Below are 22,434 nucleotides of genomic sequence, written 5' to 3'. Positions count from 1 at the left end.
CACTGGCCACTTTTCGTGTTTTGTGTTTTGGATCTGGATCTTTCTTCGTGTTTTGGATCTGGATTGGTTTTGCCAAAACCACCATTCCGTGTTTTGGGTTCTGGGTTTTGTGTTTTGGATCTGTATTTTTTGAAAAAAAGCATAAAAACAGCTAAAATCACAGAATTTAACAAACAGACACCACCCTTTAACAGACAGATGCATGCTTGTCGCTGCTGCTTTGAGGATGCAGGTGCGGCTACTGCGCATACATTTCACACACAAACAGAAAAAAAGATTATTTTATTTTTGTTGGAGCGCACTTTGGGGGTAACACCACCCTTTAACAGACAGACGCACGCTTGTCTCTGCTGCTTTGAGGATGCAGGTTTGGGTACAGCCCACACAATTCACAAACACAGACATTTTTTTTTTATTTTGTTTGGAGTGCACTTTGGGGGTTTCACCACCCTTTAACAGACGAGCCAGCCGGCCCTTTACTTATGATACAGGCACACGCTTGGCGCTACTTTGTTGATGCATGTGCGGCCACAGTGCACACAATTCACAAACACAGAAAATATGTTTTTATTTTGTTTGGAGTGCACATTGGGGGTTACACCACCCTTTAACGGACAAGCCCACTGGCCCTTTACTTATGGGACACAGGTGCACGCTTGGCGCTTCTCCTTTGTTGATGCACGTGCAGCCACAGGGCACACAATTCACAAACACAGAAAATAATTTTTTATTTTGTTTGGAGTGCACTATGGGGGTTACAGCACCCTTTAATGGTCAAGCCAGCCGGCCCTTTACTTATGACACAGGCACATGCTTTGCGTTACTTTGTTGATGCACGTGCGGCTACTGAGCACACAATTCACAAACACATAAAAAATATATTTTTTGTTGGAGTGCACTTTGGGGGAGCACCCCTGATGCACAGATCACCCCCTGGACAACACTACAGCACCCCTCTAGGACTACAGCCTTTATGGGACACTGCACAACACAGTCCAGCCAGCCCCTATAGATTTTGGAGTGGACACAGCCCCTATGACTGCAACTGACTGCACAATACAGCCTAGCCAGCCCGTATGACAGCACACAACACAGCCCAGCCTGCACCTATGGACAACAGCAGCACAACACAGCCCAGTCAGCCCCTATGGACTGAGTGGTCACAGCCCCTATGGACAACAGCAGTACAACACAGCCCAGCCAGCCGTGGCTCCCACCCTCCCTCTTCACTGTCCACAGCCAGAGTAAGAAATGGCGCCGACGCTGGAACCTTTTATATAATCCAAAACGCGCAAGATCCGGAAGGCGGGATGATGACATTTTGCCTCGATTTCAGATCCAAGTCAGGAGGGAAAAGTTGAGCCTGACTCGGATACGACTCGGATTGGGGGGGCTCGGGGGGGTTCGGATTTCAGAAATCTGAACCCGCTCATCCCTAGTTCTGACAGGTTGGAGACTGTATGTATGAGTTCTGACAGGTTAGTGACTTTGTGTTTGTGTATGTGTGTTACGGGGTGTGCACCGGCCACTTTTCGTGCTTTGTGTTTTGATTTTGGATCTGGATCTTTCTTCGTGTTTTGGATCTGGATTGGTTTTGCCAAAATCTCCCTTCCGTGTTTTGGGTTCTGGGTTTTGTGTTTTAGATCTGTATTTTTTTTAAAAAAAGCATAAAAACAGCTAAAATGACAGAATTTGTGGGTTTTTCTGCTCCTATGCTATTATTAACCTCAATAACCTTAATTTCCACTCATTTCCAGTCTATTCTGAACACCTCACACATCACAGTAGTGTTTTTATGTCCAAATAGTTGCACCGAGGTAGCTGGATGACTATGCTAAGCGACACAAGTGGGCAGCACAAACACGTGGCCCATCTAGGAGTTACACTGCTGTGGCAGACAGGATGGCAGTTTGAAAAACTAGGCCCCAAGCAGTACATAATGCAAAGAAAAAAAAGAGGTGCAAGATGGAATTGTCCTCCCACCCACCCTTATGTTGTATAAACAGGACATGCACACTTTAACAAACCAATCATTTCAGCGCCAGGGTCTGCCACATGACTGTGGCTGAAATGATTGGTTCGTTTGGGCCCCCACAAAACATGCTGGCAATTAATCTGTCAATGTACAAACTGGCTCTACGGAGGCAAGATGTCGTCCTCATCCTCCTCATCCACCGATTCCTCACCCTCTTCAGTGTTGTGTACATCCTCATCCTCACAGAGTATTAATTCGTCCCCACTGGAATCCACCACCACAGGTCCCTCTGTACGTTCTGGAGGCTGGACTCCCTGGAAGAGTTGATAATTCATTTTTATGAACATCATCTTCTCCACATTTTGTGGAAGCAACCTCCTACACATTTCGCTGACTAGGTTCCTGGCTGCACTAAACACTCTTTCGGAGTACACACTGGAGGGGGGGCAACCCAGGTAAAATAGAGCCAGTTTGTACAAGGGCCTCCAAATTGCCTAATTTTCCTGCCAGTACAGGTACGGACTGTCTGACATGCCTACTTGGATGCTGTCACCGATATAATCCTCCACCATTCTGTCAATGGTGACAGTATCATATGCAGTGACAGTAGACATGTCAGAAATAGTTGGCACGTCCTTCAGTCCGGACCAGATGTCCAAACCGGCCCTTGACTTATGACACAGGTGCATGCTTGGTGCTGCTGCTGTGTTGATGCACGTGCGGCTACTGCACATACATTTCGCACACAAATACAGAAAAAAAAGAATTGTTTATTTTTTGTGGAGTGCACTTTGGGGGTAACACCACCCTTTAACAGACTTATGGGACACAGGCGCACGCTTGGCGCTGCTCCTTTGTTGATGCACGTACAGTGCACACAATTCAAAAACACAGAAGAAAATGTTTTATTTTTGTTAGAGTGCACTTTGGGGGTTACACAACCCTTTAATAGACAGATGCATGCTTGTCGCTGCTGCTTTGAGCATGCAGGTGCGGCTACAGCCCACACAATTCACAAAGATAGATAAAAAAAAGAAGACTTTTTTATTGTTTGTGGAGCGCACTTTGAGGGTTACACCACCCTTTAACAGACAGATGCATGCTTGTCGCTGCTGCTTTGAGGATGCAGGTGGAATCTAGATGGGATTTGGAACCGGGGACACACTACCTCCATCAATTTTCTAAATCCCACTGCACTAATGGCGGATACCGGACGCACGTCTAACACCAACATAGCAGTCAAGGCTTCAGTTATATGTTTTTTTTTATTTTTTTGTGGAGCGCACCTTGAGGATTACACAACCCTTTAACAGACAGATGCATGCGTGTCGCTGCTGCTTTAAGGATGCAGGTGCGGCTACAGCCCACACAATTCACAAAGACATAAAAAAAAAGAATTTTTTATTTTTTGTGGAGCGCACTTTGAGGGTTACACCACCCTTTAACAGACAGATGGACGCTTATCGCTGCTGCTTTAAGGATGCAGGTGTGGCTACAGTCCACTCATTTCACAAAGACATAAAAAAATATATATATTTTTTGTGGAGAGCACTTTGAGGGTTACACCACCCTTTAACAGACAGACGCACGCTTGTCGCTGCTGCTTTGAGGATGCAGGTGCGGCTACTGCGCATACATTTCACACACAAAAAGAAAAAAAGGAGATTATTTTATTTTGCTTGGAGCGCACTTTGGGGGATTACAGCACCCTTTAATGGACAAGCCATCCAGCCCTTTACTTATGACACAGGCGCACGCTTGGCACTGCTCCTTTGTTGATGCATGTGCAGCCACAGTGCACACAGGGCCTGATTCAGAGCCGGACGCTATTTGCGCTCGCTCGTTCTGAAAAAGGGGCTGGCTATTTAAATGAACCGTTCGCTTTTTGCGGTCTGTTCACACCTCTATGTCTGAACGAGCGAACAAAACATGCGAACGTAATTTTGAAAAAAAACGCCCCCTGGCCGCTCGCATCATACGTCATGTCCGCTATTTATTAGATTAATCGAGTACATCGAAAGGCGTCTGAACTGCTCGCTATTCTTGTGGTTGTTTTTTCCTACCACAATCATGCGAGCAGTTCTGACTATAAAACAACCAAGTGATGTGGTCAATGACGCTGCTTTGTTAATTATGCACACCTTTAAGCACGCCTGCGTTCGGATCTCCACTCCCCGTTTTCAAGCACCTTCCCCTGTTACCACCCACAAATGCCTCATTCTGTCACTCAAAATAGCAGGCATTCACGTTTTAGCGAGCACACGATTGTCGGCCGCACTGACTGGTTCGCGCATGCGTATTAAAATCCGTATGCATGCGCAGTTGTGCGAACATTGGTAGGAACGAACGAGCGGCCGCTTACGAGCGGCTCTGAATCAGGCCCTAAATTCACAAACACAGAAAATAATTCCTCCACCATTCTGACAGTGGTGACAGTATAATATGCAGTGACAGTAGACATGTCAGAAATTGACATTGTTGGCACGTCCTTCAGTCCGGACCAGATGTCCAAACCGGCCCTTGACTTATGACACAGGTGCACGCTTGGCGCTGCTGCTGTGTTGATGCACGTGCGGCTACTGCGCATACATTTCGCACACAAGCACAGAAAAAAAAAAATTTTTATTTTTTGTGGAGTGCACTTTGGGGGTTGTTGATGCACGTGCTGCCACAGTGCACACAATTCACAAACACAAAAAATATTTTTTTATTTTGTTTGGAGTGCACTTTGGGGGTTACACCACCCTTTAACAGACGAGCCAGCCAGCCCTCTACTTATGACACAGGCGTACGCTTGGTGCTACTTTGGTGATGCATGTGCGGCCACAATGCACACAATTCACAAACACAGAAAATATGTTTTTATTTTGTTTGGAGGGCACTTTGGGGGTTACACCACCCTTAAACAGACGAGCCAGCCAGCTATTTACTTATGACACAGATGCACGCTTGGCATTACTTTGTTGATGCACGTGCGGCTACTGCGCACACAGGGCCTGATTCAGAGCCGGACGCTCTGACCAGAGCGCTCGCTCTGAATCAGTGCCCTCCTACCTAAAAATGGAGTGGCCTCCTGGCCGCTCGCATAGCTGTGGGTGACTACCCACAGCATATGCGAGCGGCAAAAGGATGGTTACGATGGTCAAGACCATCGCGACCATCGGGCTTGCAACGAGACCCTGCGGAATGCCCACCAAAGGGGGAATGCTGTCAGTCACCATCTACAGCACGCCACCTTTGGTGCGAGACCCAAGTTGTCACTGTCCGGGTCTCGTGCATGCTCACGACGGAGCTCCCTCCGTCGTGCGCATGCGCATTTGGGTAACATCGACCCGCTTGCGAGTGTCCAGTGCTCGCGAGTGGGTCTGAATGACCCCCACAATTCACAAACACAGAAATGCACCCTGATGCACAGATCACCCTCTGGACAACACTACAGCACCCCTCTAGGACTACAGCCTTTATGGGACACTGCACAACACAGTCCAGCCAGCCCGTATGACAGCAGGGGACACAGCCCCTATGGACAACTGACTGCACAACACAGCCCAGCCAGCCCCTATGACAGCAGCACAACACAGCCCAGCCAAACCCTATGGACAACAGCAGCCCAACACAGCCCATCCAGCCCTAGCTCCCACCCACCTGAGTGGTCACAGCCCCTATGGACAACAGCAGTACATCACAGCCCTTGCTCCCACCCTCCCTCTTCACTGTCCACAGATGGAGTGAGAAATGGCGCCGATGCGGGAACCTTTTATAGAATCCAAAATCCGCGAGATCCGGAAGGCGGGATGATGACGTTTTGCCTCAATTTCAGTTCCGAGTCAGGTGAGAAAAGTCGAGACTGACTCGGATACGACTCGGATCGGGGGGTTTGGATTTCAGAAATCCGAACCCGCTCATCCCTAGTGTGTATGAGTTCTGACAGGTTGGTGACTGTGTGTATGAGTTCTGACAGGTTAGTGACTGTGTGTGTGTGTATGTGTATGAGTGCTGACTGGTTAGTGACTGTGGGCCTGATTCAGACCCGGTCACAAGCACTGAGCGCTAGCAACCGGTTCGATGTTTGCCGGCTCCATCGTGCGCATGCGTGAGACCCGGCTAGCAACGGGTGCTCCGTCGCTCCGGGTCTCGCACCAAAGGGGGCGAGCTGTCGATGGTGATTGACAGCTCGCCCCGTTTGGTCATCTCTGAATCAGGCCCTGTGTGTGAGAGTTCTAACAGGTTGGTGACTGTGTGTGTGTATGAGTGCTGACAGGTTGTGTCTGTGTGTTTATGAGTGCTGACAGGTTAGTGACTGTGTGTGTATGAGTGCTGACCGGTTGGTGACTGTGTATGTGTATGAGTGCTGACAGATTGGTGACTGTATGTGTATGTGTTCTGAAAGGTTGGTGACTGTGTGTATGAGTGCTGACAGGTTGGTGACTGTATGTGTATGTGTTCTGAAAGGTTGGTGACTGTGTGTGTATGAGTGCTGACAGGTTGGTGACTGTGTGTGTATGAGTGCTGACAGGTTGGTGACTGTGTGCGTGTGTGTGTATGAGTGACTGATAGGTTAGTGAATGTGTGTGTAGGAGTGGTGGCAGAGTTAGTGTGTGTGTGTATGTATGAATGGTGGCAGGGTTAGTGTGTGTGTATGAGTAAAATAAATAAAAATAAATTGAAGGGTATATTGTCCTTTCGGTGTATGCCCTCAAAGGTAATAGGTGTTCTCTCTGTCACAGGAGAGCATCAATGGATTACAGTCTCTATCACACTGGTGTCGACACGTTTCGAGAAAAGGTTTCTTCCTTAGCACACTGTCCTGAGGAAGAGACCATGTCTCGAAACGTATTGACACCAGTGTGATAGAGACTATTCAGGTTCAGGTATCCAGTTGTTCCTGCAAGAATTGGTTCTTATGCCGAGGTGTCCAGAAACCTCCAACATGACTTGTCCATTGACTCTGGAGTTCTGGTAAACCTCAAACGGAGTGTGTGGACTAAGGAGACCTGGCAGGGTTAGTGTATTTATTAATCCCATGTTCATGCCATTGGCACTTGCTGATTATCTACAGTAGGGATGGGGAACCTCAGGCCCGGGGGGCATATAAGGCCCATGGAATCCTTTTGGTCTGGCCCTGTGAGCTTATTTCTGGTAGCCTCATCTGGCTAGCAGGGTGCCTAGAATGGCACCCTGCAACCGGAATCTATGCAGCAGTGCTGCCTGGAGCATTCTTAGGATGTTTCAGATGGTCACACCGCTGCCCTTACAGCTCTCTGGTGCATCCGCAGAATGCTCTGGGCATTGCTGTTAACACTGGTAATTGTGGCCCGCACCCATGTGATCTCACACAGAGGGGCATGGCCTGCACTGGGCCCATAAATTGTGTTATATATATATATCAAAATGGCCCTCGGCAGAAAAAAGGTTCCCCACCCCTGATCTACAGTATGTTGACCAATTGCATCTGAATACATTTGGGATCAGAATGACTTCTAAAACAGACTATAAGGATTACATGATTATAAGTACGGCACTACAGTTACTGTGACAGTGCATAATTTATTCTGTGTGACAGTGTGTATGAGTGCTAACAGGGTTAGTGCTCTTGCAATTCTATCTTTCTGGGGACTTGGGTTGGACAGCACACCAACACCGGTGGGACATCTGATACAGTGGGGACCTGAAATTAAGTCCCTGCGAGTCAAACCATTGGACACAAAAGAGGAGGCATGTTCCTGTTGTACCACATAGCAATTGGGCATGTCCCTGAAAAATCACATTTCCAAGAGTGTTTTGGTTGTCAGTGTGCATGCCGTGCTGAGGGTGTGTGTTTAAGCGATCTTTGACCAACAAAAAATAAGGAAGAAAACTTTTGGGTGCTGAAGTACCGATTTCAACCTGTAAGTGGCGACTGGGCTCCCTGTGGCAGCAGCGAGTCTTCCCGGGGATGGCTCCGGTAGCCCCGTTGAGACTAAAATAAAATTCTTGGGGCACTACTGCAGTGGCACTGGGCGTCCACTTGGGGGCAACATGGGGCGGATCTGCACCTTGTACTCTCCCTATGTTTTTATTCCATGGGTGGCTAGTTTTATTAAAAATTTACCAGGGAGCTGCTGCAGTGGCGCCGGGCATCCACCGGAGGGCGCCGCAGGGCGGGTTTGCACCTTATACTCTGCCTATGTTTTTATTTCATGGGTGGCTAGTTTTATAAAAAATTCACTGGGGTGCTGCTGCAGTGGTGCCAAACGTCCACCGGGGGGCGTCACGGGGCGGGTCTGCACCTTATACTCTCCCTATGGTTTTATTTAATTTCATTATTTTTTCTGAATGTCCTGTGGTGCTGCTGCAGTGGCACCAGGAATTCACTGGGGGGGGCGGGGTGGGGGGGGCAGGTCTACCTATGTTTTTATTTCATGGGTGGCTATTTTATTTATTTTTAAAAAATTTCCCGGGGTGCTGCTGCAGTGCCGCTGGGTGGCCACCGGGGGGCGCCACCATGCCAGTCAGGCCCGGCCCCCACCTCTGCCCCTCCCCAGCTTCCCAGGGGCCCCTCGGGCCTCAGGGTGGCTGTCCCCGGGAAGCCGACTCCACTCTGCGGAGGACCCAATGAGGTCGGACCAGGGTGCCCGCGTCTGGCCGGCGCTTCTGTGGCCTTGGGGAAGAGAGGGAAATCCACAGGCGGATTAATAGGAGAGGGAGAGAGAGAAAGCGAAGCGACTGGCAGTAGGGCCTTCTCCCTCCCAAGAAGGCACAGGTTGGGCTCCAGGAGACCCAGGGGGACTCTGCAACTCAGGCGGTCAGGTCAGGGCTCCAGGAGAGATGAGTAGATTCAGCGACCGAGGCGGCCCGGGCAGAGCTCCAGGAGAGCAAGGGAGATTCAGCGACTGAGGTGGCCCGGGCAGGACTCCAGGAGAGCCGGGGAGATTCTCCGACTGAGGTGGCTAGGGCAGGGCTCCAGGACAGCTGGGGAGTTACAGTGACAAAGACGACCTGGGCAGGGCTCCAGGAGAGCTGGGGAGATTCAGTGACTGAGGTGACCCAGGCAGGGCTCCAGGGGTGACCAGGGAGAGAGCCCCTCCACCGGCGTGGGCCCTGGTGACCGCCCGACTGGGATAAACGGGGCGAACCTTCTACCTTCCCTTCAACCCCGATGAGGTCGGGAAAAAGGGCCCAATGCCGGGCACCGGTTCCAGGAGCCTGGGTAAAATTGGCTGGCGCCCCGCAAAAGGTGGCGCACAGCAGTGACGCCGAGATGTCTGGGGGAATTCCTCAGGCGGATTCACAGGTAGTGAAGAGGCGAGACAGAGAGAGCCAGGAAGAGATCCATGGGGGCGCAGCACAAGAAGGCTGGAAGTGTCACCCGAGTCAACTTTCTGATCGATGTGGCACCCCGCATCCCAGGGAGATTCTGCTGCCCAGGCAGGGCTCCAGGAGGGCAAGGGAGATTCTGTGACTGAGGCGGCCTGTGCAGGGCTCCAGGGGTAACAGAGGAGAGAGTCCCTCATGCCAGCATGGGCACCGGCAGCCGCTTGGCCAGTCAGAATGGGGGCAACCCTTCTCCCTTCCAGTGGCACAGCGCCATCCGGTGGCAGACCAGGAAACTGCAACTCCCGGAACTCCCAATGAGGTCGGGAAAAAGGTCCTGATGCCGGGCACCGGTTCCAGGAGCCCAGGTGAAATCAGCCGACACCCTGCAAAAGGGGGTGCACAGCAGTGATGCCGCGACATCCGGGGGAATTCCTTGGGCACATTCACAGTTTGCAAAGAGGCGATAGAGAGCCAGGAATAGATCCGTGAGGGTGCAGTGCGAGAAAGATCCAAGTTCCCCCCCGGAGCCACCCTTCCGATCGATGTTGCACCCTGCATCTTGGTGGTGAAGGATGATCGCTTGGCCGGAACCCGGTCCCGGCACCCCTACGTGGGGAGGGTGTCCGGTCCACTTGGCATCCGACTCCAGGCTGAAATGGACTGCTCCATCCATCAGCTGCACTCAGGCGTCCGACAATGCCAGGAGCTTCTGGGGAGGTGTCCTCGCTCCCGGGTGAGGCGCTCACCCCTGTGCCCCGGTGGAGCACACGATTTCCGCGGAAAGGCTCGAGCGTTGCTTGAGAAACAGACCTTTTCCCAGAGAGGGCCCAGCGCGCGACCACCTGTCGCCCAGACAGCATGGAGCCCGCATGCAGAGGGTCGCAGCCCAACCTGCGAAGAGAAAGGCAGAGAGATGGGGCAGCCCCGAGAGTGACAGAGAGAGAGTGAGGCAAGTCCCCGCGGCCGGAGGCTGAGCATTACCGGGCCATGGATATGAGAGCGAGGGCAGCCAAGATGAAAATGGCAGGAGGAGAAGGGAGTCCTTTTTGGATGGCCCGGTCGGAAGCTGCACGCTGAGTGGGCCTGGGTGAGTCCTGGGCCCGGGTCGAAGGGCGACTTCGCTCCGCACTTCTACACCTTTTCACCCCCACCGGGACAAGTTGAAACCAGTCAGGCGTAAAACAGGTTGCGGTGGGATGGGGCAGTGGGGTCCCCTGGGGGCCGACAGCCTGGCATCGCCCTGGTGGTGGGGATTGGCGCCGGGAGGTCTGAGGTGACTTTTCGACGGCTGCCTATCCAGCAAAACACCCCATGGGACGGATTGCAATTCCAGTTTCCCAGTGAACAGGATGTCGGGTGAGGCAAAGAAGAGGCGGGCGCCATCCATCCCCCCGCCCTGGACCCCCTCCGGGTCAGCGGGCCCCGCTTGTCACTCTCACTCTGAGCTCCCATCCATCTGGCCTTCCCCTTGGACGTGCTGCCCGGCACCCCAGCTGCCTCCTGGGGCTCGGGAGACGGCCCACCAGCGAGTGCCTCCACCTCCCCGACACAAGAGCCGCGCGCCCGCCGCTTTCCAACCCCGATGGTCCCCCCCTTCTGCCCCCGGTGGGGGGACAACATGTGGACCGAGAGCTACCTGGTTGATCCTGTCAATAGCATATGCTTGTCTCCACCCCCGATGACTCTAGACAACCATGGGCCAATTGCACGTCCCCGTGACGGCGACGATGCATTCGGGGATGTCTGCCCTATCAACTTTTGATGGTACTTTCTGCGCCAACAATGATGACCACGGGTAACGGGGAATCAGGGTTCGATTCCAGAGACGGAGCCTGAAAAATGGCTACCACATCCAAGGAAGGCAGCAGGCATGCAAATTACACACTCCTGACTCTGGGAGGTAGTGATGAAAAATAACAATACAGGACTCTTTTGAGGCCCTGTAATTGGAATGAGTACACTTTAAATCCTTTAACAAGGACCCTTTGGAGGGCAAGTCTGGTACCAGTAGCCGAGGTGATAGGTTGTGTTTTTCTGAGCTCCAGTGTTCCAGGACTAGGCCGAAGGCTGGGCCTGTCCTGGGGGTGTTTCCCCAGCAATGATGGAGCCTCCTTGGGCTGATTCCCGGGAGAGTCCCCTGCTTGCCAGGTCTGGCCTGGCCCTGGCCTTCCCCCAGAATCATCTGGAGATGGCAGCGGTGGGGATGTTTGCTGCAAAGGTGACATTATATCATCTGTGGATATGTTGGAAGCGCTATGCGATGTGGAGAGTGGATTGTCTGCAATACAGAGGCCGGTGGTCAGAGGAGAGCGCATAAAGCAAGTGGAAGGTAGTGTAAATGCTCACATTACCTCTGCTATTATGCCAAAAATACATTTATTGATTGCCCCTGGAAAATTGGGGTTGCCTGCTGCAACCATTACGGACAGTGTGGTGGCTGCAGAAAGGTGTGTGGAGCCTGAGCAGGATTTTGCAATGGAAGCAGGAAACTTGCATATGGGAATAATTGATGACTGTCTCTCTGTGTGAGAGTGAAAATTTGCTGTATATCACTGATTTGGTATGTACAGTTAAACCTGAAGTAGGCATAAATGAATATGTGGTGCAGCAGCGTTTAGTGGAGATGGGTGCTGGGGATACTTTGCCTATGGATATGCAGGTTCAGGGGTCTGATTATATTACCACTGTTCTGGAAACTGTATGTACCCCTGCAGAAACTTCTGCAGCTGCGTTGGTGTGTGATACCCCTGTCAAATTTTCTACAGAGATAGGGAAAGTTGAAAAAGAAATTTTGAGGTTATGGAAATGTCTAACTGCTAATAGACAGAAGCATAATAAGGCTTTCAGCAGCCAGAGGCCACAGCTAAAATCTGAGCTGGAGCTAGATAAAAAAAACTGCTTTTCCTGTTACATTTGCAGACTAAAATTAATATGATGTTGAAACCTGTGAGTGGGACTTCATTGGATAACAGTTGCCTTCCTTTGAACCTTGCGGGTAACAGTATAAATACCTCTGAAGAGGCTAACCCTATTCTGGATGAAATCTGGGCATTAGAGGAGGAGCCTGATTGTGGTTCAAGCAGTGCGCTGCAGGGGGATGCCGAGAGGTTACTGGATCAATCAGTCTCTTCTGCTGTGGAAAATCAAAGGGTAGCAGTTAAAAAACTTACTGCTGCTGAAGAAGCAGTTAAATCATGGCAGAGCCATGTTGCAAAAAAGGCTAGGAAGGAAAAGCCATTGCCTAGCAGAGCTGGTTTGCAAGCTGATGCTTTAATAGATGAATTAAATGTGAGCATCAGGCAAGCGGCTGTTAATAGAAAAACTGCTTGTGAGTTTGATAATGTTGCACCAGGGCACACGAATGGCATTGGGGATGCCCCCCATGTGGTGGATCTGCCTCTTGTGTGGCCAGGGGGTGTGTCTTATGCTCGAGTGTTGGCGGGAGGGGCGGGTGTTAGTAGTAGAGCCCCTGGTTGTGGTGGGATGATGGGGATGCAGTCCGCCAAAAGAAAGAATGTGGTTCAGTTGAAATGGCAGGGCAGTGTTCCCCCTCCTTCTAGGGAAATTTTTTTAAAGTCCTTTTTTAGTTTGGGGTTTGTTGCTACCGATTTGTATGCTTGCATACATCCTGCGAATTCTCCCGAATATGATGTCAGCATTGTATCATACAATGGGCTACAGGCTTCTTGGTCAGTATGGGAATCTGTAAAATCCTAGGACATCTGGGTTAAGTTTAGGGCATTAGCGATCACATGCAAGGAGACAGTGATGGTGAGGGTTTTAGGGCCTAATTGAGACCCACTCGCGAGCGCTGAGTGCTCGCAAGTGGGTTGATGGTGCCCTCGTGCACATGCGCACGATGGAGGGAGCTCTGTGGTGCACATGCGCGAGACCCGCATAGCGACAGCCAATGGGTCTCGCACCAAAGGGGGCGTGCTGTCGATGGTGGGCGTGCCGGGGGTATGGCTGCCCAGATGGAGGCAATGCCATGGGAACACCTACTGTCTGGGGCCGGCCCCACTGACATCACTAGTGATGTCAGTGGGAGTGCTTTTGGCTCTAATAGAGCAAAAAGCACTCCTGGGCTTGCGGCAACGAGACCCTACCGCAGGGTCTTGTCGCAAGCCCGATGGTCGTGATGGTCTTGACCATCGCGACCATCTTTTTGGCTGCTCGCATAAGCTGTGGGTGGTCACTTTTAGGTAGGAGGGCCCTGATTCAGAGCGAGCGCCCTTAGTTCACAATGAGTCTCTGGACCCGACGGATATTTCTTTCTGGTTACAGAGATTCGAGCACTCGCTCTGTACGCCATTGGCTAAGGCTCCATGGACACTTAGGGTGGGGGAGGGGCATGGACAGCAGTGGTAAGATTGAAGCAGGGTACTCATATCCCATCTACTGCCTATATTGGTGCAGACAGGATTCAATGCTTTTATCCTGGCCAACCTCGCATGTGTCATAAGTGCGGGGATTTCTGCTATGTGAGCAGGGATTATCCTATAACTAAGTGCACTTGTTGTGATAAGGAGGGGCACAGTGCATGCGAGTGTAACTCCATTAAGTGCAACTTATGTGTAGTAGAAGGCCATCCATACTTCAGGTGTCCAGAGGCTTTCCATAACAAAGAGTCTGATGTGGAGATGAGTCTGGTGATGGCCAGGGTGGAAAGAGAGGTACTGGGTGAAGGGGCATCAGTTAGTTCCTCAGGGGTCTGATTTAGGATCTGGTGGGGCGGTGTCCTGGGATACTACGGGTTTGGAGCTGGTATCTGGGGGTGGTGCAGACTCCTTTATGGTGGTAGGCAGTAAAGGAGGGAAGGCAAGTGAGAATAAGAAGAATATAGGTGGTCAGCCCATATCATTAAGCAACAGATTTTTTTTGCCTTTGACGAGAAAGATGAGGTGGGAGAGGTTATGTTGCAGTATGATGGTTGATTAGTTTTTGTTTCTAAGAGGGGGGAAAGGGAAAATCTAGGGCTGTCTCTCCATCTTTTGGTCAACTGAAAGTGCAGCTTAAGTCGAAAAAGAGTTTGAGGAACGAAGCTGGAGTTTCGACTGTAGCGTTGGAAAATGTTCTGGTTGAAAGTTGGTACAAGAGTCAGAGGCCTGGATTGGTGGAGGCTCGGGAACCTGCACTCCAGAAGGTCGCCCAGATGGAGAGTGTACAAGGTACCCTTTCTGGTTGCGAGGACATGCTAAATAACATTTTGCAAGATCCTGGTGTAAGCGTGGCTGATTCCGCCTCTGTCCTGGTTCAAAATTTGGGCCATCCATCAGGGGTGGCTTCTTTGGAGGTCTCTGTACTGGTGGTGGCCTCAATCCCTCCTGTGTTAGGGAATGGGAGTATTTGTCTAGTTTCTTCTCCAAGCCTTCCTTTTGTTGGGGGTTGGTGATCCTGGGGTCAGTTTTGTTGTGACTGGTGATGGTGAAGGTGTGCGCTTAGAGGTAAGGAGCACATAATTGAGTGTTTGGAACAGTAGCAGGGTACCTACTAAAGCCTTGAAGGATGACTCCCCAGCCCATCAGTGATGCCACCATTAATGTGGCATCCATTTTGTCTGTACGTGTCATTATTTGGCTTTTGATTTTTTTTTTTTACACACTTGATTTTTTTGTTTTGCAAGAGACCAGGGTAGTTAGGCTTGCTGATCTTCACAAGGCTAAGGCGGAGTGGAGATGTGGCCCCTCCTATTGGTCTCTTGCGGCTGTTCCATATAGTGGGTTGGCGGTACTTTTACTGGCATGGTAACCGTCCAGCGGGTTATTGATGTCTGTGTAGGCAGGTGTATGATTCTAGATGTCAATTTGAGGGGGCACGACCTACGCTTAATTAAAATCTATGGTCCCCAGTCCAAGTGGGACAGGAAGTGCCTTCTCAATGAAATGAAACCATATATTTTTTCAGCTCAGCAAGTCGTCTTTGGATGTGATTTTAACACCATCACTAGGTCAAAAGGACAGGGGAGGCTCAAAGACGACCCTGGGCTTTGAATCAGTTTTCTTGAATAGCATAGTTAGACAGACAGGGATGGTGGATGTGCATGTTAAACATTCACCAGACCTCACAGGTTACACTTTTTGTAGAGGTAGATGATGGAGTAGGAGAGAGGCCAGTAGAATTCTCTGATCACGTTTGTTTGTGTGTTTCCTTGAATGCTTCAGATTCCTTCCAGAGAGGCCAGGGCCTGTGCCGCTTGAATTTTCAGCTCTTGGAGGAGGAGGGGGTAAGACAGTCTTTCAGAAACTTCTTTGAATGTTAGAAGTCACTGTTGGAGGCAGGCTGGAGTAGGTCCGAGTGGTGGGAGATATGTAAGAAGAGGACCCGGGTCTTTTTCCGCAATCTCATAGCTAGGCATAACTTTATAAATCAGCGTACCTACCAGGCCTTGAGAAAGAAATTGGATTTCCTAATTTCGGGGCAGGGGGATGGTGGGGAAATCTCCCGGGTGAAAGCAAGGATGAAGAAGTTACAATACAGCTGGTATGATTCCTTCGTCTTGGAGAGAGATTACGGGAAGTACCACTCACCAGATCCTTTCCAGAATTGTAGGAACTTGGTTGTTGCTAAGGAGGTGGGGGGACTGTATGATTTTCAGGGTGTCCTCTGTGAGGATCGGGGGGGCATTATGGGAGTTGCGCAGTCTTTCTACTCCTGCCTTTTGTTCGAGTAGCCACTTTCCAGTGAGATGATGGACTCATTTCTGAGGGAGACTTCGGGACTGGTAAGCCTTGGTGACCAGCTTAATTCTCTGGGCACCGATGTTAATGTGGAAGAGGTGAGGGTAGCCATTGATAGTCTATCCTCCAAGAAATTGCTGTGTCCAGATGGATTGATCTCCAAATTTTATAAAGTTTTTTTTGGATATCTTGACTCCTCAACTCATGGAAGTATTCAATGAATGCCTGGCTAAGGGGTTACTCCCTCCTTCCATGAGACTCTCTGCTTTGATATTGTTGTCTAAGTTGAAAGATCCATTCCATATTGAGAATTGGCGCCCCATCGCACTTCTCAATACGGATCGTAAGATTCTGGCAAAGGGCATATTCAATAGACTGATGGAATTTTCCAGGTTGTTACTTTCCTCATCTCAGCTTTGTACCATGAAAGACCATAGCACCTTTAGTGCTGCCTTTAGCATCTGGGAGGCTCTGGAGCGGTGCCATGCTGATAGGGATGGAAATTATTTGCTTGGTTTTGGATCAGGCTAAGGCTTTTGATAGGGTCAATCATAAGTACCTTTGGGCTCTCCTAGAGCAGTATGGTCTCCCAGTGAGGGTGGTGGATTGGTTAAGAGTCCTGTACAAGCAAGCTGAGAGCTTCCCTCTTGTCAATGGTTGGGTAGGCCCATCTTTTTCGGTTGATATTGGTGTCAGGCAGGGATGTCCCCTGAGCCCCCTTTTAAACATGTTCTCCATTGATCCATTTGTAAGGAGGCTTGATGGTGGAACAGTTGGAGGGTGCACCTGGGCATGGGTTGCCCATTAAAAGTGGTGGCATATGCGGATGATGTCACAGTTGTCTTGTCTCCCCCAGGGAGGAGGAAAATGTGGTGCCTATCATTCCGGAGTATTCTGTGTCATCTGGCTCCAAGGTTATTCAGGACAAGAGTGAAGATTTCTGGATGAAGGAGGAAGGTTAGGAGTTTGACCTTCCAGATGGCCTCCCCCGGGCATGCCAGGAGATTAAAGTTTTAGGTATTAGATTTGACCCTGATGATTATGCCGCAAAAAGCTGGGATCTTAGGCTGGTTGAGGCTACTGCGAAGGTTAAGAGCTGGAAGAGGTAGAGGCTCTCTCTCAGGGAAAAGTTTGATATGATCAAGACTTAATTGATTCCTATTTTTCTGTATGTTGGCAGTGTATGTCTTTTGCCAGAATCTAGGTGGAAAAATATTCAGACTCTGTTTTTCCAGCTCCTCTGGGGGAACAGGTTGAATCTAATCAAGCGGGTTGTAACCTACAGACTGAGGAGGGAGGCCTTCGAATGGTGAATCCAGTGCTATTCTATAGCCGCACCTTTATGTACATCTGAATAGTCTCATGTTGGAGACTCCTCCTCGGTGGGTAGGTGACTTTAAGGTCTGGGTGGATCCCTCCCTCAATGCTTGGATAGGGAGAGGTGCGGTAAAGAGTCTTCAGGTCAGATATGGATATCTTCTGACTTACATGGCCCTGATCTTGAAAGAAACAAGGTGTTGTGGCTTGTTGACAGAGGATTTCAGAGCATCTTCTATAAGGTGTTGGAGAAGAAAGTTCTGGAGGCTCACTTTTGAGAACCACTATCTCTGAAAGACTGCCCAGGCACCGTCTGTTCAGAGGGATTGTCTCGGGTTAATGATCCGAGGATACAGCTGAAATTTAAGTACGTAGCTTGGCTCTCCTTTAATGGGAGGCTCTATGTGAGGGGAAACCTGAAGTACAGAAATGTCTGTGATCGTGGCTGCACATGTGAGGAATGTCTAGGGGAGGAGGAGACAATGGACCATTTCTTGCTTCGGTGTCCTTTCAATGTAGGGGTTTATAAGAGAGCGTCCAGAGTCTTAGGTATCCTGTGCCTTTCCTGTCTGTGTTACGCTGGTTGGGCCTATGGGGCATTCACGGGGTGTGAGGGTTATGATTTTTCTACACTTTTTTTAGTTAGTGTAGTAGTTAGGTACTTCACATGGAATACCGTGTCAGGTATCTATTTGACAGAAAGTCCTTCCCCTGGATGTGGTTTTGGGTGACATTCTCCATGAGGTGTGGAAGATTAGGAGGTTAGAAAAGGGGTGGATGGATGCTGTCAGGTGGTCCAGATTGTGGCGCCATCTGAAGCTTCCGTGAGGTGGTGGTGGAAGTTGGCTTCTTCTCTGCTCGGCTTTGGTGGACTGTCTTATCTTGGTCTTTCATTTACATTCCTGTAGGTTTTCAGTTTTTCTTGGTTTTTAGGTATGGTTTGCATATATCTAGAGCTCTGTTACTGTTCCAAACAGTCGGGTGGTTTTTTGAGATGTATAGTACTAAATTTTCTGTTTTTGATATGATGATTCATTGGGACTTTATGTTATGAACTCATGTGCTCTTTTAAAAGTTTTATTTATTGAAGGTTTTTCCTGTGCTGGAACAGAAGTCCTTCTCAAGATGTATATACTGTATGTAAATAAGTGGTTTTAGGTGTGAGCACTTGGGTTTGGTGATGGCTGAGTGTGTTATGTTCTTGATGTATCATATGTTTATCCTTGTTGCAAGTTCTAAAATAAAAAATATTTCTAGCTCCAATAGCGTATATTGAAGTTGCTGCAGTTAAAAAGCTTGTAGTTGGATCTCGGGATCGAGCTGGTGGTCCGCCATGAGGCGAGCTACCGCTTGTGCCAGCTCCTGCCTCTCGGCATCTCCCTGATTCTCTTGACTGAGTGTCCAGGGGGCCTAAAGTGTTTACTTAAAAACAAATTAGACTGTTCAAAGCATGCCCGATCACCTGGATACTTCAGCTAGGAATAATGTTGTTGGTTTTTGGAACTAGGGCCATGATTGAGAGGGATGGCCAGGGGCATCTGTATTGTGCCGCTAGAGGTGAAATTCTTGGACCGGCGCAAGATGAACCAGAGCAAAAGCATTTGCCAAGAATGTTTTCATTAATCAAGAATGAAAGTCAGAGGTTCGAAGACTTTCAGATACCGTCATAGTTCCAACCATAAGCGATGCCAACTGGCGATCCGACAGCATTTTTCCCATGACCCGCTGAGCAGCTTCCGGGAAACCAAAGTCTTTGGGTTTCGGGGTGAGTATGGTTGCAAAGCTGAAACTTAAAGGAATTTATGGAAGGGCACCACCAGGAGTGGAGCCTGCGGCTTAATTTGACTCAACAAGGGAAACCTCACCTGGCTCGGACACAGAAAGGATTGACAGATCGATAGCTCTTTCTCGATTCTGTGGCTGGTGGTGCATGGCCGTTCTTATTTGGTGGAGCGATTTGTCTGGTTAATTCCAATAATGAACGAGACTCTCACATGCTAACTAGCTATGCAACCCCCGGCAGTCTGTGTCCAGCTTCTTAGAGGGACAGGTGGCATTAAGCCACACGAGATCAAGCAATAACAGATTTGTGATGCCCTTAGATGTCTGTGGCTGCACGTGCACTAGACTGAATGGACCATTGTGTGTCTACCCTTCACCGACAGGTGCGGGTAGCACACTGAACCCTGTTCATGATAGGGTTCGGGGATTGCAATTATTCCCCATGAATGAGGAATTCCCAGTATGTGTGGATCATAAGCTCATGTTGATTAGGTCCCTGCCCTTTGTACACACCGCCCATCGCTACTACCAATTGGATGGTTTAGAGAGGTCCTCAGATCTGCCCTGCCGGGGTCAGAAACTGCCCTGGCAGAGTGCCAAGAAGATGTGCAAACTTTACTATCTAGAGAAAGTAAAAGTCATAACAAGGTTGCCGTAGGTGAACCTGCAGAAGGATCATTAACGGCCAGGCCTGGGACCGCCGGCTGGAGCAGCACCGATAGAGTGGGGGGCCCGGGGGGCACGAGGACTGTGCGAGGGGAGCGGTGGCAGGCAACAGGCTTTGGCCACATCCCAGCAGGCGCCCTCTCCCCCATCCCACGGCCGAGCCCAGAGATGCAGAGCCAGCAAAAGATGAGGTGGCGTAAAGTGATGGGAGGGGGCTGAAAGGGCACCATGGTCCTGGACCCACTAACCCCACCATGTCCTCTGTTGCACAGAGGGGACAGCCATGGCTGTGGAGCAATGTAGATGGGTGCCCCAGAGTAGGCATTGTACCTAAGGGGCCGGGCGGGTTGGAGGCACTGGGACAAATGCCATGGCAGACAGAGGAGGAATGGCTGTGGGGCCTTTCCTCCCCTCCGCGCTGGCCTCCCGGGCCCAGGCCACCCCGTTGCAGGCCCCGGCAGTGGGCAAGCCCATTCTCAGTAGCACAGGTACCCTCAAGGCCAATCCGGGTACCACTCAAATCCTCGCCTGCCCCAGAAAGGGAGGAGGAGGCAGTAGGTTGAGAAGACCCAAAACGTTGCGCCTTCCACCGGCAGAGCTGCAGAAGGCAGACATGGGCAGTGGATGGGGCCATGGCCCGTCCTCTCGACCCATACACCTGCACCCAGAATCCCGGAGGGATGCTGCGGCTGTGCGCCCGGACTCCAGGGTCCCAGGGCGTCTGGGTTTTTTTCCCCCAAAATGCAGACTACCCCTGCCAACCACGACGTAAGTCAGAAAAAAGAGTGAAAAAGCAAGTGGTGGATCACTTGGCCCAAGCGTAGATGAAGAACACAGCTAGCTGCAAGAATTAGTGTGAATTGCAGGACACATTGATCATCGACACTTCGAACGCCTGTCTGAGGGTTGCTCCCCTTCCGACCGCCCACCCATGCCCCTCAGGCCATCACAGGTGGGCCACCTCCGTCCCCCTCCCCGGAGGCCCGGAGCGCTGGCCAGCCTTTGTCCCCCCAAGCGCAGACCCCGCCTACCCCTCGGCGAACCCCAGTGTGTGCCCCATCTGAGTGCCGCATGGTTGCCTGCGACCCAGACATGGTTGCTGCCAGCCCAGGTGCCCAGGGGCGTGAGGGTGGGAGACAACAAGGCGGCGGTGGGTTCACCCCCACCTGCCAGCTCTCCCGACTGAGACCTAAGATCAGACGTGGTGACCTGCTGAATTTAAGCATATTACTAAGCAGGGGAAAAGAAACTTATCAGGATTCCCCCAGTAATGGCAAGTGAAGAGCCCAGCGCCAAATTCATGCCCACCAAGCGGGCGCGGGTGATGTGGTGTATGGGAGGCCAGACCCACCCTGGCTACGCTCGGGGTCCCAAGTCCTTCTGATTGAGGCCCAGCCAACAGGCCCCTGTTGGGTGGTTTGGGAGTGTAACCCAAAACGGGTGTTAAACTCCATAATGGAAAGTTGAAGAGAACTCAAGAGGGTGTGAAACCATTGAAAGGTAAAAGGGTGGGGTCCGTGCGGTTTGCCTGGAGGATTCAACCCGGTGGGCAGACGAGCCGGCTGCCCTGGGTCAACAGAACCTCCTTGCCCACTCCGTCTGTCCCCCTCATGGGGGCGGTCAGTTGGCAGGGGGGGATGCGGCCAGGGCAGTCCCTGCCCTGCAGGGTGCATTTCCTCCATGGCTGTGTGCCGCAACTGGCTCCGGGATGGTTGGGAAGGCCCAGGGGGGAAGGTGGCTAGGAGACCGTGGGCATGCGCTTCACTGCCCGGTGTTATAGCCCCCTCCGGGGCAAGAGCAGTAGCCTCCCCATTAAACCAACCAACTCCGCCTCTCCCCCGGGGATGGTGGGAAGCTGGGAGGGGGGATGGGATCCCCCACTCTTGGCATGGCTGTCCACTGGGGTGGACTGTCCTCAGTGCATCCCTGACTGTGCCACGCTGGCAGGAGGGCCCATGACCATGGGCACCAGGGGTCCGCGGAGATGTCGGTGGCCCACCTGACCCATCTTGAAACACAGACCAAGGAGTCTAACACCCTTGCAAGTTGGAGGGATTGCAGTGAAACCCTGCTGCACAATGAAGGTGAGGGCCGGGGTGATCCCGGCTGAGGTGGGATCCTACCGCCGCATCACCAGCCCATCTCGCCTGCCCCTTCAGGGAGGTGGAGCATGAGCGCATGCGATAGGACCCAAAAGATGGTGAACTATGCCTGGGTAGGGTGAAGCCAGAGGAAACTCTGGTGGAGGTCCGCAGCAGTCCTGATGTGCAAATCGGTCATCCGACCTTGGTATAGGGGCAAAAGACTAATTGAACAATCAAGTAGCTGGTTTCCTCTGAAGTTTCCCTCAGTATAGCTGGCGCTCCATGCAGCCACAAACCCTGTATGCAGTTTTATCTGATAAAGTGAATGATTAGAGGTCTTGGGGCTGAAACGATCTCAACCTATTCACAAACTTTAAATGGGTAAGAATGGAGCCGGGCGTGGAATGCAAGTGCCAGTTGGCCACTTTATGGTTAGTAGAACTGGCGCTGCGAGATGAACCAAATGACCCTGTTAAGCTCATTGCTGACGCTCATCAGACCCCAGTAAAGGTGTTGGTTGATATAGACAGCAGGATGGTGGCCATAGAAGTTGGAGCCAGCTAAGGAGTGTGTAACAACTCACCTGCCGAATCAACTAGCCCTAAAAATAGATGGAGGTGGAGTGTCGGGCCTTTTC

At 50.9% G+C, this 22,434-nt stretch overlaps 3 pseudogenes; all 3 read left to right on the top strand.

The window, feature by feature from the left end:
- Positions 1 to 19,027: 19,027 nt before the first annotated feature.
- Positions 19,028 to 19,720, top strand: LOC148522821 (18S ribosomal RNA; annotated as a pseudogene; the record flags this gene model as incomplete).
- A 782-nt stretch (positions 19,721 to 20,502) lies between these two features.
- LOC148522820 (5.8S ribosomal RNA) lies at positions 20,503 to 20,622 on the top strand (annotated as a pseudogene; the record flags this gene model as incomplete).
- Positions 20,623 to 20,898: 276 nt separating this feature from the next.
- Positions 20,899 to 22,434, top strand: part of LOC148522819 (28S ribosomal RNA) — a 3,621-nt pseudogene continuing 2,085 nt past the window's right edge.

This window comes from Taudactylus pleione, unplaced genomic scaffold (assembly GCF_031769625.1).
Source record: "Taudactylus pleione unplaced genomic scaffold, aTauple2 ptg000138l, whole genome shotgun sequence".
Classification (NCBI taxonomy): domain Eukaryota; kingdom Metazoa; phylum Chordata; class Amphibia; order Anura; family Myobatrachidae; genus Taudactylus; species Taudactylus pleione.
Note: the sequence above shows the minus strand (reverse complement) of the source record. Positions and strands in the feature narration are given on the sequence as shown.